This window comes from Silene latifolia, chromosome X (assembly GCF_048544455.1).
Source record: "Silene latifolia isolate original U9 population chromosome X, ASM4854445v1, whole genome shotgun sequence".
Taxonomy (NCBI): Eukaryota; Viridiplantae; Streptophyta; class Magnoliopsida; order Caryophyllales; family Caryophyllaceae; genus Silene; species Silene latifolia.
The window spans coordinates 218626620-218644497 of NC_133537.1; the positions used below are offsets into that span (position 1 = coordinate 218626620).

The window sequence follows — 17878 nt, forward strand, 5'->3', positions numbered from 1 at the left end:
AAAGGCTCCCGAATAAATGGGGGTGTTACAAGCACCTAATTGAGTAATAGAGTCCACTTCATACTTTCCTCCACTAGTAGCCTTCTGAGGTCTACTATATTGTGAGTTATGGACCACGATTTCCTCAATCTTGTTCCATGTTTGATTATCATCAACTTCGGTAAACATACCATTTGATCCCATATTGAGAATGTTTTGGGAGTCTTCATATAGACCGTTCCAAAATTGTTGTATAAGGAACCACTCGCTAAGTCCATGATGTGGACAAGATCGACAAGTATCCTTGTATCTCTCCCATGCTTCATACAAAGATTCCTCATCCCTTTGTTCGAACCCGGTGATTTGGGCTCTCAACATATTAGTCTTCTTCGGAGGATAGAATTTTTTGTAGAAAGCAAGTGCTAATTTCTTCCAAGATTCAATACCAAGAGTAGCCTTATCTAGGCTTTTCAACCATTGTTTCGCGGAACCAATCAAAGAAAAAAGAAATAAGACCCATCGAATTTGGTCTTGAGTAACTCCGGTTTGTCAAATCGCATCACAATAGTCACAAAAAGTCACCATATGAGAATGAGGGTCTTCACTAGGCATCCCCCTAAATTGACTTCTCTCAACCAATTGTATAAATGCGGATTTTGCAATGAAATTACCGGTTAAGTGTTGTGGTGTAGGAGTACCATTTCGTAGGTTCTCCTCGGTTGGTACGGACTGTGATGAAAATTTAGGCATTGTGGGTTGATTTTGTGGTTGGTTATGTGTTGGGTTCTCCTCTCCTTCTCTTGCAAAAGAGTTGATGAACTCAATGTTATTTGGATGAATGTCCACAATCTCACCAATACCACTCAAAGTATTTCTAGAAAGTCTTCAATTGTTGGTCAAAGTTCTTTCAATTTCAAGATCAATGGGTAACAAGTTACTTTGTGATCTCCTAGACATGCAAAATATCAAACAACTCGAAAACAATTAGAACAAACCTTTAGGATTTTGACTTCCCCAAGGTAAAGAAAGACACAACTAAAAACAATCAAAGAAAATCAAATCAAGTTAACACCATCCCCGGCAACGGCGCCATTTTTGGTTCGGATCGGGGGTCAGCACTTTTTCTTTTCTTCTTTCCTCAACAATCCTAATGGATCTTGTTGGGGATGAAAGGATCCTTTTATCATTGCCCAATCTACTTTATTATCTACATAGGCCTTCTAGTATCGTCTTCCCTTTGATGCTTGGTCATTGAATTTGATCAATTTAGCTCCATTTTGCCATGAAAATGCAAGGTTTGCACTCCTTTCCTACCAAGGGAAAAAAAACCTAAAAGAATATGCAAATTGGGAAACTAAAGATAGTAAATAACCCAATTATGCAATAAAAAGAATAGGAACGAGGCTAATTCGGGAATTAAATATGCTTAAATATGAGTCGCATCAGTATCGTACTCCACATGGAGGCTATTATGTCTACTTGTTATCTAAGTCTATCACGGTAACAATTGGGGTGTTTGAATTTGTTTTCTAAACTACTAAATGGGATTAAGGCAGAGAGAAAAAGAGGAGCAAAAGATATAAGTTGTGATCAAAGAAAGAGAAGAATGCTAGGATGTCGGTTCACTATGATAGTTAGCCAATTTGGTCATAAAGAGATCAGTTGGTCTAATGTGAGAAGGGTAAAGGAAAGGTCCTCTCGGTCCACTATCCGCCCTAAAATACTACCAGCTTAGCTCTCACCCTCATTAGTGTAGTCTACTATTCACAACAGGTCTGTTCATTCCAATCTCTCGATCTAGGTCTGAATTTAACCGGATTAACTAGTTTAGAAGCGTGCACTCAACTAAACGATTACAATTAAATTGTTATAAAACAGTTCTCACAATTAAACCATCTAACCTAATTACAACATCATTGTTTCACTACCATGGCTCCCCTAATCCTAACAAAAAAGGAATTAGCTACTCATGTTGATGATTAAAATAATAACAACAATTAAAGAATCCAAGAACGACATGATATAAAGAGGATGATTAAATAGAAATAACATAAACCAATAATAACACTAATTAAATAGAAATTAAGAACAAGAATTAAAGATAACCAAAGAGAGAAATAAATTAAATTAAAAAGTAAAGAGAGATTACAAAGTTTCGAGATCCGGCAGTGAAACGTTGAATAAAGAAGAAAAGTGTCTGCTTATGAGTGCTTGAGAGTAATTAAGAGTTGATTAAAAGATAAGTAAACCTAATCACGTCTTCTCCTTATATAGGGAAGATATTTATTAAACATACTTAACAAAATAAACAAATTCTCGCGAAATAAAATCTCGCGTCAGACATAAGATACTCAATCGAGCAGCTTGTAACTCCTTGATCGAAAACATCCTTGGCAAAACCTCTCGATCAAACAGTTAACATCCCCGATCGAGTAAACCCAAAATACCACCTTTCGATCAAGTACAGCAGGGACTCGATCGAGCATTGTTGACCACCCATATCTACTCGATCGAATAGAAGAGCTAACAAAAGCCTTCAATCGAGTTCTTATCCACTGAACCAGCTTCCTTTCTTTGTTGGTTAGCTTCCGAAATCACTCCACGTTTCCCGAGGCATAGTAATTCCGCTCCAAGTCTTCCATCTCCATAACTGCATGCTAAGGGGACTGAAAACGGCATGATTCCGCTACTTTCGGGTTCATTCCTGCAAACAATGCAAACCAAACCAAAGTAGCCTATTCGGGGCATTTCATAGCTTAGCACTACGATAATTATATGGAAATGCATGCATAAGAGGCCAAAAAAGACTATATAAAATGCACGTATCACACATCAACTTCTATCTTCAGGTCATCCAAAATACCTGTATCAATGCACCTAGTGGGTCTCATATGACGTTTCATCAACTCAACAAAAGCATCTCTTTTCTTGAAATCATCAAAGACTACGGTAGGGTACCCAGAAACCGGTGGGACAATAGGTCCCTAACTCCCCTCTCCCAACTCAGGCTCAGAGGCTTTCGATCTCTTTCTCTGACGGGTTACAGCTACGGCTCTTGACATTTGATTCAACATGTTTTTACTCACGCAGACTGGGTTTTTCCGAATCAAAAAAATGAACTTTGAAGGTACTCATGGGTAGAAAACAACAACTTAAAGCAAACCTTTTTAAGACAACCACAAATTTTCTAATTCACTTTACTCTCATGATTTCATAAGAGATGGTTTCAAAGCTTCAAAACACCAAGCGTTCACAATTGTAAGGAGTAATGAGATCTTAACCTCTCAAAATAACTTCACAAAAAGACCATTATTACAAAAGTTGTGGCGAAATTCATTTTTGAGGCACTTTTAAGACGGAGCTTTAAGACGAAATTTTGGATGAAAACTAAAATCGAGCACTGGCATGATACCAATAACATCCCTTAATCTATTTTCCCTTTTTGATATGCAAAAGATGAACAAAAATCAATTTTGTAGAGTAAACCCTAGAAATTACGGTGCAAACATTCTCACAAATCGGTTTGATTTTGCAATTTCTAGCATCAATAACAATGATTTAGGCTGATTCTTATCAAATACAACAACTATAATCCAAAATTCATGGGTACAAATCGATTTTTCAGAAAAAAAAAAATTAACACTATTACATACTACCAATTGATTAAAACGGAGAAAAAGAGTAGCAATCTTACCTTGAATGAGTTGCAAATGGATTGAATGGATTAGCAAGAGGAATTCAAGAGTGTTCAATCACATTTTACCAAAACATTTTGGGAGAAAAAGATTAAGAGAGATTTTTGGGTTTGAATGATAAGAAAATAAGAAGAGAGTGAATGAAATAGGGATTATGAATACCCGTTATAACCCGGGTACTGTAGCGACTTACTCGATCGACTGACTTGGTTACTCGATCGAGCAGCCTCTACTCGATCGAGTTGGTGTTGCTTGATCGAGTTTCCGCTAGCAGATCCAACGATTTCGATCAAGTGACCCAACTACTAGATCCAGTACGGCTTACTCGGTCATGTAGGCACTCGTACTCGGTCGAATACGATTAAAGCAAGGTCAAAGATTACGAATTCGGTTAACCGTCCCTACAAAACAACAACTCGTTCCGAATCCAGGATATACTTGGAACTCGTCACTGATTATTTCCATCTGATTACTACCAATTAACACTACTCGTATATAACACGATTACCTCAACCGATCATTACACATCCTATTCCACCATGTATCAAACAGTTTGCAATGCAATCCAACTATGACATGTTTTAACTCACATGTATATATATAACAACAGCATAACTTACCTTTACTTATACATATCCAATTCCATCATCCAACGTGTGCATAGAATTTATTAAACATTAAATTCGGCAAATCACCTATCACTTATTACTCATACTTTACTCTAGTGTTCGACATATCACAGCAATCCGACAATCACAAGATATAACTCACATTGTTATACTTAGTCACAAGGGTATACAACATATTCATATGTTAAATTCCACAGTACCACATGACGATTAACATCATCTAAAGCACATATTGAGACTTGCATTTCATTACTAACTGTCACATTGTCAGATACTCTTATGCAAACTTCTCACACACCCGCCAGCTTCATCTTACATACACACACTCACTATTTCCATTCGAAGTGGCTGACTTAAGAATATTGGGGTAAGGATTTTGGAATGAGAACGCCTTCCCACCCAAAATCAATCAATTGTCGGGGCTCCCATTAAACATACACCAGGTTCATTTTATTAGACTCACTACATTCATTAGGCTCATTGGTTACTGGTTCCAAAATCGTCACTCTGATACCACTTTGTAACACCCCCATCTACCAAGGAGCCTTAAAAAGACCTTTCCCAGTAGATAAGGGCGTTACCATTTTGGTTGCCCGAGGAATAGTAAATATCAAACGTCAGTTGAAGAACAATTAAGTTTATTACAAGTTACTCAACAAAATAAAAGATACAACCAGTGACATCTCTAAACTACGTGATACTATCATTGCTATGACTCGTGGTAGACTCGTCCCTCCCAAGCCTCCAGCTAAGCTCAACATGACAACCTGCAAAGACCGACTGCTCACCATAATGGATCACGTCAGACAAAACATAAGATGAAAACACAGACAACACCACACAAGGTCAGTAACTGAAAGAACACACAACACTACATACAATAAACATACACCCAACACCTCTTTCAATCACCATCACTCCTTTGACTGCCCGAAGGTCAAGTCCTGCCAGATTACGACCGCAACCAGTAATCCTCACCGCCAGTGGGGGACCATAACCGTTCCCACCTAAGCCCTGCTCATCAATACCTAGCGCAAACCCAAGTCCCTTAATGTGCACATCCTCTGTTGTGGCGGTTTCCACAAAGGGTGAATCAAGGGTGTGGAGCCACTCCCACAAGTGACTCAACTAAGCCGAGGATGCACCTCGCGAACCAGAGACAATCAAACAACACAACCAATTACAGCCAATCAAAACTACCAACAACCATACCAAAACCAAAATAAACAATACAATCAACACACTAAACAACCAACAGTACTGAATAGGAAAACCAACCTTTAGCAATCCGCATCAACACCGCAAACAACCATAAGATGACAAGCAACCACCATAACCACCTATAAATAGCGTTCCGGCGATTCCGCGATTTATATTTTAAAGCTGAACTCTAGTTACTCGATCGAGTATGAGACTTACTCGATCGAGTGGCCTCTACTCGATAGAGTCATTGAGTTACTCGATCGAGAAGCCCCCGCTAGATCGAGCCTCCTAACTCCGAGAGTTACTATGTCACATGGTTGAACTCGTAAGGCTTCCAAAGGTCTAGATATGTGTCTAAGGTCAGCCAACGTCGGTCAACGGGTCCCTAATAGGGCGGGTATTACACTAAGGTTGAGTGGTATCCCCTGATCTGGAATAGCTTCTATATTCCTAAACACTCATTCATTGCTTGGATGTGTGTTAAACATAGGCTATTAAAAAAGGACAGACTTATGGCTTTTGGGGTCCAAAATGATGGGTTGTGTGAGATTTGCAAGAGTTCTAATGAGAATCATTTACACCTTTTCTATCAGTGCCCCTTCAGTATTAGATGTTGAAGTCTTCTGTAGCAGTGGGTAGGTATTCAGCTCCCTGGTCAGGGTATTATTAGATGGTGTGTTAAATGGAGATGTAAATCCTTATTAAAGAAACACATCGTCTTTGCTGTTGTGGTTACAGTTTTGTATTTGATATGGCATCGCAAGAACATGTGCAGGCTAGAGCAGTGGGTGAGAAGTCCTGAAGCTGTGATAAATGAGGTTCAACTGATCATCAAGCAGAAGATGGCCCCCTAAATTTCACTAAATATAAGAGCTTTAAAATTTGTATGTTTCTAATAGTTTAATATTGGGAGTACGAGCTCATCGTTGTCATCAAAACAATGGAACTGTATGTTGGGCGTGCCTTATTATTATTAGTAATAAATTTCACATTCCACTAAAAAAAATATTTTGACAGCATCTCTCAATTCTTCTGCCAGGACTAAACTAACTATCATCAGGCTTTTATTTGCTTCTACAGGGATGACTGCCTCATAGCCATACAACAAGGAATAAGGTGTTTGGCATGTTGAATTTTTTTGGGTTGTCCTGTCTGCCCAAAGTACTAACGGAAGTTCTTCTGCGCATTGGTGAGCCGAAGTCGTATGCTCCCAAAGATAAATAATAAGTCTTGTTTGTTGGAGTATGTGTCCTCAACAATAGCGCGATCACATGTTTAAATCTCAAGATAAGAATACGTAAGGGATGATTCATTTATATAGTCAACTGACCAACATTGATCAGTAATGACTGGCTAACTAGAGTTTGATATTACTGTCGTTTGACGGTGGTGATCAGTTGATCCCTTAAGGTCACACCTATAGGACAATTCCCTTAATAGACTAATTAGTTAATTGTATAATGATACAAGTTAATTAATTCCTTACAATTGAACAATTTATATTTGTGAGTGAGAACAAGCAGCTTATTATAATTTGATTAAATAAGATTCATTTAGTAACTGAAATATTTTCATTACTAAAAATTGATTATTATTTATGAAACAATTGAGATAAGAATGAATGGTTAATTATAATTACAAAATATTGTGAATTATATTAACATGTCCCATTTTATACCATGTAATTATGAATTACTAGACAATTTGTTATATGTAATTTAATTAATGTATATAATGATATTTAATTGTTAAATATGCATTAAATTAATTAATAACATGTTACTTGCTACATGTGACATATTATGTGACAAATGACAAATTGACAAAATAAAATGGAAGTCCATTTTATAAGTGGACCGAAATAATAGAGGGTCTTAGGATTAATGGATGTTTTATTTTAATGTTAGAATTAAACATAATGATTAACCTAAAAATAGCCTTGCATACCTATGTATTTAGAAAAGAGAAAAAGTAAAAGGGTGAATGCCATGCATTGGCCTTCTATGACCCCTAACCGGCTCCCCCTCTCTTTTATAGAGAAATTGTTCTCTATTATTTCATTCATGCATTTTCTCTTAATCTCTAATATACATGCTTCTCCAAATTTCTATAGTTTTAGATCTCATATAAGTTGTTCATCTAAATTCTAATATTATAATACAAGATTACTAGTGTAGTAATATATATATATATATATATATATATATATATATATATATATATATATATATATATATATATATATATATATATATATATATATATATATATATATTAGAATCTTTTTAAGGACTACTAATATATTAATTTAGTTATTTAATAGAGTTATTTAATGGGAATACTCTGAACTATTGCACCTCTTCTCAAAATACTCTATACTTTAAATTAAGTCAGAATACTAGCAACTAAAGCATCCTGATGCGTGTCTTTTATATGATGTTTTACACCTCATTTTACACGCATTTCAGAGCTCATTTATGTAGTTTATGCTACTATTTGCCCCATTTCGTCTACTTTCGTATTTTTATGTAATATTGTAGATTTATGCGGAAATGAGTAGAAATTGAGCTAAATCCGTCCCCGAGTACCTTGCATTGCATTTGACATGAAGTATTTAAATAAGGAACGAACTTGGTGCGTATTTCGAGGCCTGAAAGACAACTTTATGAAGAATTTAGAAGCCAAGTACCAGCTACTCCAGTCGATCGACTGCTTCTTATGGTCGATCGACCAGAGCACGACTTACAGAAGCTGCTGTTTAGTGCAGACCAGTCGATCGACTGCCTTGCATGGTCGATCGACCATCACACGAGCTGACGCGCAAATTAAAGAAATAGAACGAGAATTCCAAAGCCCATTGTATATTAGGTTTAGGAATAAGTGTTACGTTATATTCCTATATAACGTAACCTGACATTATCAAGCATTGATTCAGTTTTATGTTTTATCATCAATAATTAGGGTTCTTAAGATTATTGTTCTTTCATTAATAAAGTTTCTATCTGCATTCGGTTTTGATCTTTCCTTTACAATTCCTTTATACGGTATTCTTCTGTTCTAATATTCAGTTTTATTGCTTTCGTTCGTGGTATAGAATTCTTAGGTTAGATCTCCCGAAGCCAAATTATTGTTTTATGTTAATTGTTCATTTAATTAATTTAAGTATGAATTCGAATGTTTTAATTGTTAAGTTTATTGTTGTTATTATTTCCAGTATGAGTAGCTAAACCCCTTGTGCTAGGATGTAGGGAATCTGTAGTGTAGGCGGCATTAGAATAGGAAGACCTGAAATCGCGCCATGGTCGATCGACTGGGTTCCCTGGTCGATCGACTGGCCACGTGAGATTTCCTTCGTTTTAATTAATTTAATTGTTATATTTAACGAATCGAGTGCACACGACTAGTTGAATGTTCAGGAATTGACCAACCCAATAAAGATCGAAAGATAGGGAAGGGAGATAGCCTACCTAATTAAGACGACTAGATTAATGAGATCGAACGATGAGTTAATTTAGCCTTTTAAATCACTTTTCAGGACGAAAGTTAGCATTAGTGATATTAGGGACCTGTAGCGAGATCGAAAGATGCTACCTGTTGAGAATGGACCGAGAGGACTTCTTATTTTCCCGTCTCACGTGTTTGTTTTAGACCTACCTAGTATTCTGCCGCCGAAACTATAGTGAACCGACCATCTTAGCACCCTTTTATTATTTGATTTCATACATTTATTTTGTTTTCTTTTCATCATCGCTTTTAGTTACAGATCAACTCAAATCAAATCCCCCTCACATTTGTTACCTTAGACTAGAATTAGACAACTAATAATTGCATCGCCTCTCTGTGGTTCGACCCTGACTGCCACTAGCTGTAGTAGTAGTTTGGAAATATAAATTTATTTTTGGTGCACACAACGACAGGCATCGAATTTTGGCGCCGTTGCCGGGGAGGCAATTGTTTAAAATTTTTAGTTGTTTCTATTTTTAGTCTTTCTCTTAGTTTAAGGGACATCTGTTCCTTAAACTATTCTCATATTCTACTTGTAGTTTCTTCTTATGCGCAGGTCACAGGGTGGTGAATTACTACCGTTCAATCCTGAGATTGAGAAGACGTTGCGTGAGTTGAGACGATCATCTAGAGTATTGCCGACAGAGGAAGAGCTGAGTGCTCTATCTAGTTACTACGAGAACGAGCTATTCGAGAAGGATCCACCTTCGTCACCTATTTCTACTTCTTCAGCAGAGACTGTCACATCTCCAGACATGGCCGAAGAAGCAAGTATAGCCAGTCACTCTGAGCCGACAGCTGAGAATCTCTATAAGGGATTCGCATTACCAGGGACGGATAGAAAATTCGAGCCCAAACCGTCTTATATCAACTTGGTTGAGAGGAACCAATTCGGGGGAGCTGCAAATGAAGATGCAGCCAAACATATGGAGACATTCATTGATTACTGCTGTTCCATACCCCCACCAACCGGTGTGACCCAAGACCAGGGTGAAGGAGACTATGTTCATATTCTCTCTTCGTGTTGCTGCAAGGGGAGTGGTACCGAGACCTGGATCGAGCTGCTAACGGGATCACTGATTGGAATTCGCTGGCCCTAGCATTCTACAAGAAATATTTCTCTGCCTCGAAGACAAATGCCATTAGAGCTCAGATCACGAGCTTTAAACAGGGTCCTGATGAGAATTTTCATGAGGCATGGTTCCGTTTCAAGAAGCTGGTGCGAACTATTCCGCACCATGGTTTTGAGAAATGGAGCCTATGCAATCAATTTTATAATGGGCTTTATGACGATCAGAGGGCTATCATGGATGCGGCAGCTAATGGTAGATTCTAGGAGAATGATGGAGAGACTAAGGGGTGGAAAATTATTGATGATTTGGCCACCCATAAAGCTGAGTATGGAAATTCCAGGGGAAATCAAAGGAGAAGTGCTGAATCCCCTTCTGTAGCTGCATTAGAAGCGCTTACGGCGAGATTTGATAAGTACGAGTTGGGAGGAGCTTCAAAAGGAGGGATCTATCATGTGAATGCTGTTTCAGACGGTCCTTTCGTCTACAAGAGATGTGGAGGAGAAAGACATGTTTCAGACAACAGCAGCATTCCCTATGAGTCTTGTGCTGCCTTCCAACATTATCGGCAGACAAACACTTATTTTGACCGAATGTCCATCCGAATTTGAGGTGGAGTAGCCAAAATGTCCTAAATCCGACTCTACCTCCACAGCAGCAGCTGCAGCAGAATTATGTGCCCCCTCATAAGCAGCAGCAGCCATATCAAAAGCCTCGGTATGTCCCTCAGCAGCAGCAACAACAGTCCCATGGCTCCGATTTTGCTGAATTGAAAAATATGTCGGGGACACTCCAACAATCTCCCACTTGTCCTCGACAAGTATGCATCCCTAATTCTCTTGTCCTATTACTATCTCCCACTCAATGCAAGGTGTCTTTCGGGTCGTACTTACAAGTGATCATATCGAGAGTGGTTTCCTCGATCTGGAGAATAACTGATTGACCGGAATTTATCTACCATAGATACCTTCCGAGCGTGGCCACGCATTTCCAGTTCATTACTCCTCGAGTGGCCCTGAGATATTGTTTTAACCCTGACAAGGGGGTGGACAATTCCTATCGCACTATTCCCTTCGACTAGCCACAGCCATCATAACCCAAAATATGCCCATTTGACCCCATTTACGAAGGTCGTAGTAACATAAATCGAAGTTAATCTGAAACTGTGCCACCTTTAGGCGAACAGTCTTTAGTCAATAGAATCGACTCATTAGAATACTATAGTAGCTCTCGCCACGACCAGGTTATATAAATTTGCCAGAACTCTATAGGCGGTAACTGCCCGACAAAGTGTTCCTAACAGTCTGCCTATGTGATTGACAAGTCATCTCACATGACTGTATGACACTGAACTTGCCATCAATCGCATCACACTCTAGTCACTTCGAGACGTCACTTCATACAAGTGACTATGGGCGAATACTATGTTAATCCGGGTTAACTTTAACCGGGTTCAATATTGTCTCTACATCTCGTTTGGATGTAACAAAGTATAAAAGGAGTTTTCAGATTAAAAACTCGAACGACAAATGTGATTATCACATATGAATAGTCAATACCTGATTACTACTTCATATTCTATAATCCAGTTTAATCTTGAATGTAGTTGTTCATCTCAATTCAATTGAAATGACATGACCCATCATGTTAAGCCTATGAGAAGGCTTTGGTTAGTAGGTTTTATCAACTTCTTGTACCTTACTCAACCTTACTATATACTCGTTTTCCTTTGTAATGTATACATTTGCATTATAAAACTTTCTGAGTACGTGTCGAGATCCAATCAAGACATAGGCCCTCTAACCTTAGAATAGCTCCCACTGTTTTCACAGTGTGCGGGACTCATCCTTCTTGCACATCCCATGATAGCAAGTGTACTCAATTTCCGTTGTAAATATTTCTCATTGTTCTTTATTACCTAGAACGATTCTAGAAAAAATCTATTTCTTAAATAACATAGCCACAATGGTATCTTAACCATCCTAATGTGTTTTGATTATGGTTTTGTCGGAAACCATGCGCAATCTCAATTGTCCATTGTCATTTGTGTAACATCCTTACACAAAATTGCACCAAAAACACTTTGCTTTGCATCCTTAATGCTTCTGCAAGCACTTAAGGGTAATCTTTATGGCTTACTTGGTAACTATTACTTAAATTCGATTTGAAACAATTCATCATACTCAAAGTATATGAAGTGTTATACATCATTTCCTATTTGATTGATTCGACAGCGGAAGCAAATGGGATCAATCAAATATGTTCAACTTGATTGAACTAGTCATGAATCTTATCACCATAAGACTTCTTATTTGACGCTAATATCATGTAGATTTATCTCCATAAATCCGGATATTAAAGATGTACTATATTTCTCCAAAGTCTTAAATCATTCGCAATGATCAATATGTCATCCACATATAAGACTACTAAAATTTCCGTAACTCCCACTAAACTTCATGTATAAACACAACTTCTAGACTTATCGGGAAACTTTTTATACCATGATCAAATCATTGATTCCAACTCATTGATGTCCTACTCAAGACCATCTCTTAAGTTGCACATTATCTTGGGATTGTAAGAATCTATAAAACTCATGACATGTATTGAATACATTCCTTCTAATTGAAGAAGTGGGTTTTAGATTCACTCGTTATATGTATATCATCATAATGAAATACAATCCCTAAGAAGATCTGAATAGTGCAAAACACTTTGCAACTAATCAAGCTTTGATATCTCTCTTTGATGTCCAACAATTCCACTAGGAATTTATTTCGGATTTTCATGGCTTTAAGCCTTGTATTGAGTTGTGACTTAAACACTCTCATTTAAGTCATATGATCATTACTATCCAGAAGTAACTTGAATCAAACAATTTCTTTGTAAGTTGCAAGCTCTTTACATTCTAAAAGTAACACTAATTCATCATCTTCAACAAGTGATGACTTTAACCTCCTAGGTTTCGAAGAAACAACGTCTTACACAAAACGTCTCATGTAGCCAAGAAAGACCAGTTTCTTGCAACATAACATTCTTTTGTGGCTCTTGAATATTTTCTCCCACTCTGTCTTCTAGAAATAAACTTGTATTCTAGGAAGACAGCTTCACGAGCCGCAAACTCATTGTACTCGTGATTATAGTAAGGGAAAATGACCATTTGTTTCTTGTGAGAACTTACAAGCATGGTACCCTACCATTTCATATCTCATATGATTCGTTTTAGATTTAGTGGAAAAATAATTTAGACAAAAATGATAAAATCCCCAAAAGGATCAAGTAACTCAAAGTAACTTGATTAAAGTTCAAACTATATCGAATAGGGTTTGATTTCTTTATCCAGCCACACATTATCCCATAATGTGTGTTAAGAGAGATTAACTTGTGATACTATATCATATTTCATTTGGCTTATATCATACTTCAAAGATTTCTCTGTTTACTTTATTAAGTGAACACATTAGCGTCAACTTAAATCGTTGGTAAAAGAAAATGATCAACCTATTTTAGATCAATGATTTACAACCTCGATCACCTTTTCTACCAAAAGGCACGAGACATCTTGCTTTGAATACAAGATACGCATATACCATAAGATCTAATGGTTTCAAGAGTACTCGATAACTCTTTGCGTTCATCATTCCAGAATCTATGGTTTAATCTTGGGTTACCAATTTGAGTCTTGCATCATCTTCATGATATATCATTCTAGTTTGGTTTAGAATATAATCACCTTGATAATGGGCTTAGCCATACATCAAATCATGGTGTATAGGGTCACAAAAGTGAAACCTCTTTTGTATCTTAACAAGTTTATATTCTTATTTAGAGTTTATGCACTTAATAGTCACAATTAAGTACAACTCTAAACCCAAAAACTAGATTTGAGTACACAATGACTCTATCTCTTAACATCATTGTTGCTAGTCGTTATATTCTAATCATCTTATGTATCAAATACAATGATGAAAACCACCATCGGTTTCTAATATTGACTAAGTAGTACTAGCAAAATTTGTGTCAATCAAATAAACATTTATAGAAGAAAGTTTCATTAGATGTCCCACAACTAATTTGCTTATTGTTCAATAATTTGGGGTAGTTTTCTTTCTAGTGTCCAACACTTCCAAAAGAAAACTTTATCGATTGGAATTGATAGGTTTAGTCTTTACTTTTACCTTTGTCTTGTCAATTCCATTCTAATCTTTACTTCTTGAACCTCGTCCTTTTCTTAATGGTTTAAGAGAATGCTCCCACTCATTTCAAAGAATCTTTACTTAGAGAAGCAAAGTTGAATCTTATGAAGACTACTCTTCAATTCAATCGTTTAGTCTTAAAACTTTCATTGAAGTGGTTGCGGTATTTTGGTTAATTTTGATTTCCAACAAATCTAGTTACCAAAATGATTTAACGTTTCAAAGTACTTAACTCAATTAAGCATATGAGAAACAATTTATTGTAAGTAGATATGTTAGTTAAGAATCAAAAAACCCTTTTGATCACGAATAACTTTTTATCAATACTCTTCACAAGAGATCCTTGCAATGGATAATTTGAGGTTTTTTAGAAGAAAATTCATATTTGTCTTTAGTTACGATGTTTTAATGGAGATTTGAATCAAAAATCGAAATGATATCGTATATGAATTGTGGTAAAGAAATAGAACAATATGATAACGGAATAGTGGAAAACTTAACATCTATCGTTTTATTAACACTTGTAAATAACAAGTAAAGCATTTACATAGTGACCTCTACCCAACTATGATAAATGATTCCAAGATCCAAATTCATATTAACTTGGGGCACGGTGTGCCGAAATACCCTTTATTAATATAACTCGGTTGATTAACTCTTTAATCGATTCTACTTTTAGAACTCTTGGTCGATAAAATTACATTAATATTTATCTCTAGCCCGAAACACATCCGGAAATCGTCGTGAATACTTTCGTTGAGATCAATCCAAATTTCGAATAAATAAGTCCATGATCCAAATTCATATTAACTTAGGGCACGGTGTGCCGAAATACCCTTTATTAACATAAATTTGGTGGATAGACATTTATCACCCACTTCCCCTACGTAAAAAGGTTTGTACCCCGGTAAGGCCGAGTGCACTCCCTCACGAAATAGGTTTTCATGGTTTCTACTTTTTGGTAAGGCTAAGTCTCAATTGTTTATTTAAGCGAGAGGTCATGTCAATTTATTATCTATCATGTTTTAAGTGAACTAAAGCGGTGAACTACGATAATTGTAATTGACACAGTCGATAAACTCGATTTAAAATGATAATGCATGTTTTAGTTATGGCGATTTAGCGATGCATGCAACATATAAATAAAATGCAAACCATAAAAAAATCCTAGTATGGCCTTCCTAAAATAGTAAATCTAATAAAATATTACAAATTCGGAAACCAACTCCTTTGGTCCCATGAACTTCGGTTTTAACACGCATCTCGAGGTAACGCCGTCTTTGATGGACCGTCTTCTCGAAAGGCACCATTTTCAAGGAACTCCGGAATAAATAAATTACATAATAAATTACATAATTTCCTATTATACATTTGTAATTAAAATAAAAATAAATCTATTAAATTACAAACGGTGATACGAGATCACAATAAATTACAACCGAATAGATATTCCCATACATTTCGGATAATACCAATTAAAACTAAGGCCATACTAAGTAAAATTACATAATTCAAAAATTACATAAAATTAAAATATGACAATCATAAATAAAATGAAGCATTATAATATGTATGAACATGCCCAATTTTATGCTAAATCGCCTTTAAAGAGCCAATATCGTATATTAATCGGTTTTTACGGATTTGGGTGATTTAACCTTTTAAAATCACAATAATTACATAAATTCATATTTATGTTCAAGTTAATTACCCTAACCATCTTAGGACTCAAAAATTAGTCTCCACTAGCATTTTGACAATAATTAACCTTGATTTCTTTTTATTGTTCATAAATGGCCCTAAAATACAAAATTATATCATAAACATCAAATTAAATCATAAAAATTTCAAATAATTTCAAAATTTGAAATTTAAACTCATGAACATTCTGTAAAAATATCATGACACTCATAATGTTCAAAAACTTAGGTTAAAAATTTCAAAAATTTATCGAGAAAAAACAATGTTGTGGTTTATCGGATTTATCAATTATTACCATAAAAATATGAGAAAAGATATTTTTATCAACTTTTCACTTTTAGATCAGAAATATATGATAAAATACAACATGTGACGTTTTTCCTTAGTCATGAAGTATGTTTTAGCATTTTTACTAATTAAAGTCACCATTTATGTGATTTTTCATCAAAAATTCATACATCGTGCATAAGACTTCATTATAGCCAAATATTTTACACACATCTTGTAAAATTTCATGTGACAACATACTAAATTTCCATGACCAGATTCGAAATATAACTCATATTAACCTATTTTCCCATTTAAATACGATTTTAACTTGAAAAATCCATATTTCGAGCATAACAACTCATTTTATCATGAACATTTACAGGCCATCACTAGATAATATATGTGAAAACATATCCAAAAACCACTGAAAAATTCGAAGATTAGCTATTTTTCGTCCAAAAATGACATTTTTATCATAAAAATCACATTTTAATGCCAATAATTTATAAAATGAACATTAAAAATCCATAAATAAACCAAAATGTCGTAAAAATCACTTAGGACCAGAAACTTTTAACATGCAAAATTATTTCATGATTTATCTTCATAAATCCTAAATAACAAGTTTTATATGTTAATTAAATTAACTCGGAAAAACTAACCCGATCTTGCATGCAACAACCATAATGCTCTGATACCACTTGTAGGAAATCATATTTTAAATATCACATATTTTGGTTTAAAGTTTTAGTCATAAAAACTTAAAGATCGTATGCATGCAAAACTAGAATAAGAGTAAGGAAAAATCGTTTCATACCATATGAATATTTCGGCCAAATGGGCACAAATGAGTTCTCCTTCTCACTTGTTCTTGAGCTTTCCATATGTTAGGATGATCCTCCAAAGACCTCAAGTATAGAAGCCACTCCTCTTGATTGCACCCAAGATTATCCCTTATCCCCACTAAATAATATTAGCTAGATATTAGTTTAGTAGTTTACTTTAAAATTGATTACAAATACTCATATATTACACTAATAATATAAGTAATCTTTTATGAACAATTGAAATCAAAAAACTCATGTTTTGATGAAGGAAAAAGATGAATATGTGTGAGAGAGAAACTTTTGCATGTGTATGAATACAAGCGAAAAATGAGAGAATAAAATTCTCTCTACTACATACACAAAACCGGTGGAGGGAGTATTATAAGGCAAATGCATGGTCTTTTCTTTTACTTTTGTTCCTTTTTAAGTAAAGTAGGTGTAAGACTACCCTACATCATAGGTAATCATAGTGTTTTATTTATCCATTAAACAAAACACCCACTCACCCATACTACCTCCAATATTTCGGTTATATGAGATAAAATGGACCTCTATTTTATTTTGTCAATTTGTCACTTGTCACACAATATGTCACATGTAGTATGTTACATGTTATTAATTAATTTGATGCATATTTATCACATAAATATCATTTCATTTCATGAATTAATTTAATAACATACAACAAATTGACTAGTGATACTTGCTCACATAAATAAAATGGGTCATATAATTATAATTCACAACATTTTATAATTATAATAACCATTCATTCTTATCTCTATTGTTTCTCAAACAATA

The 17878-nt window shown here is 35.5% G+C and overlaps 1 non-coding gene across 1 annotated transcript; it reads left to right on the forward strand.

Annotated features, from left to right (window-relative positions):
• Nucleotides 1-250: 250 nt before the first annotated feature.
• On the forward strand, nt 251-357 carry LOC141625050 (small nucleolar RNA R71). Its single transcript, XR_012534849.1, has one exon. It is a non-coding gene; the product is annotated as a small nucleolar RNA R71 (small nucleolar RNA).
• Nucleotides 358-17878: the final 17521 nt, after the last annotated feature.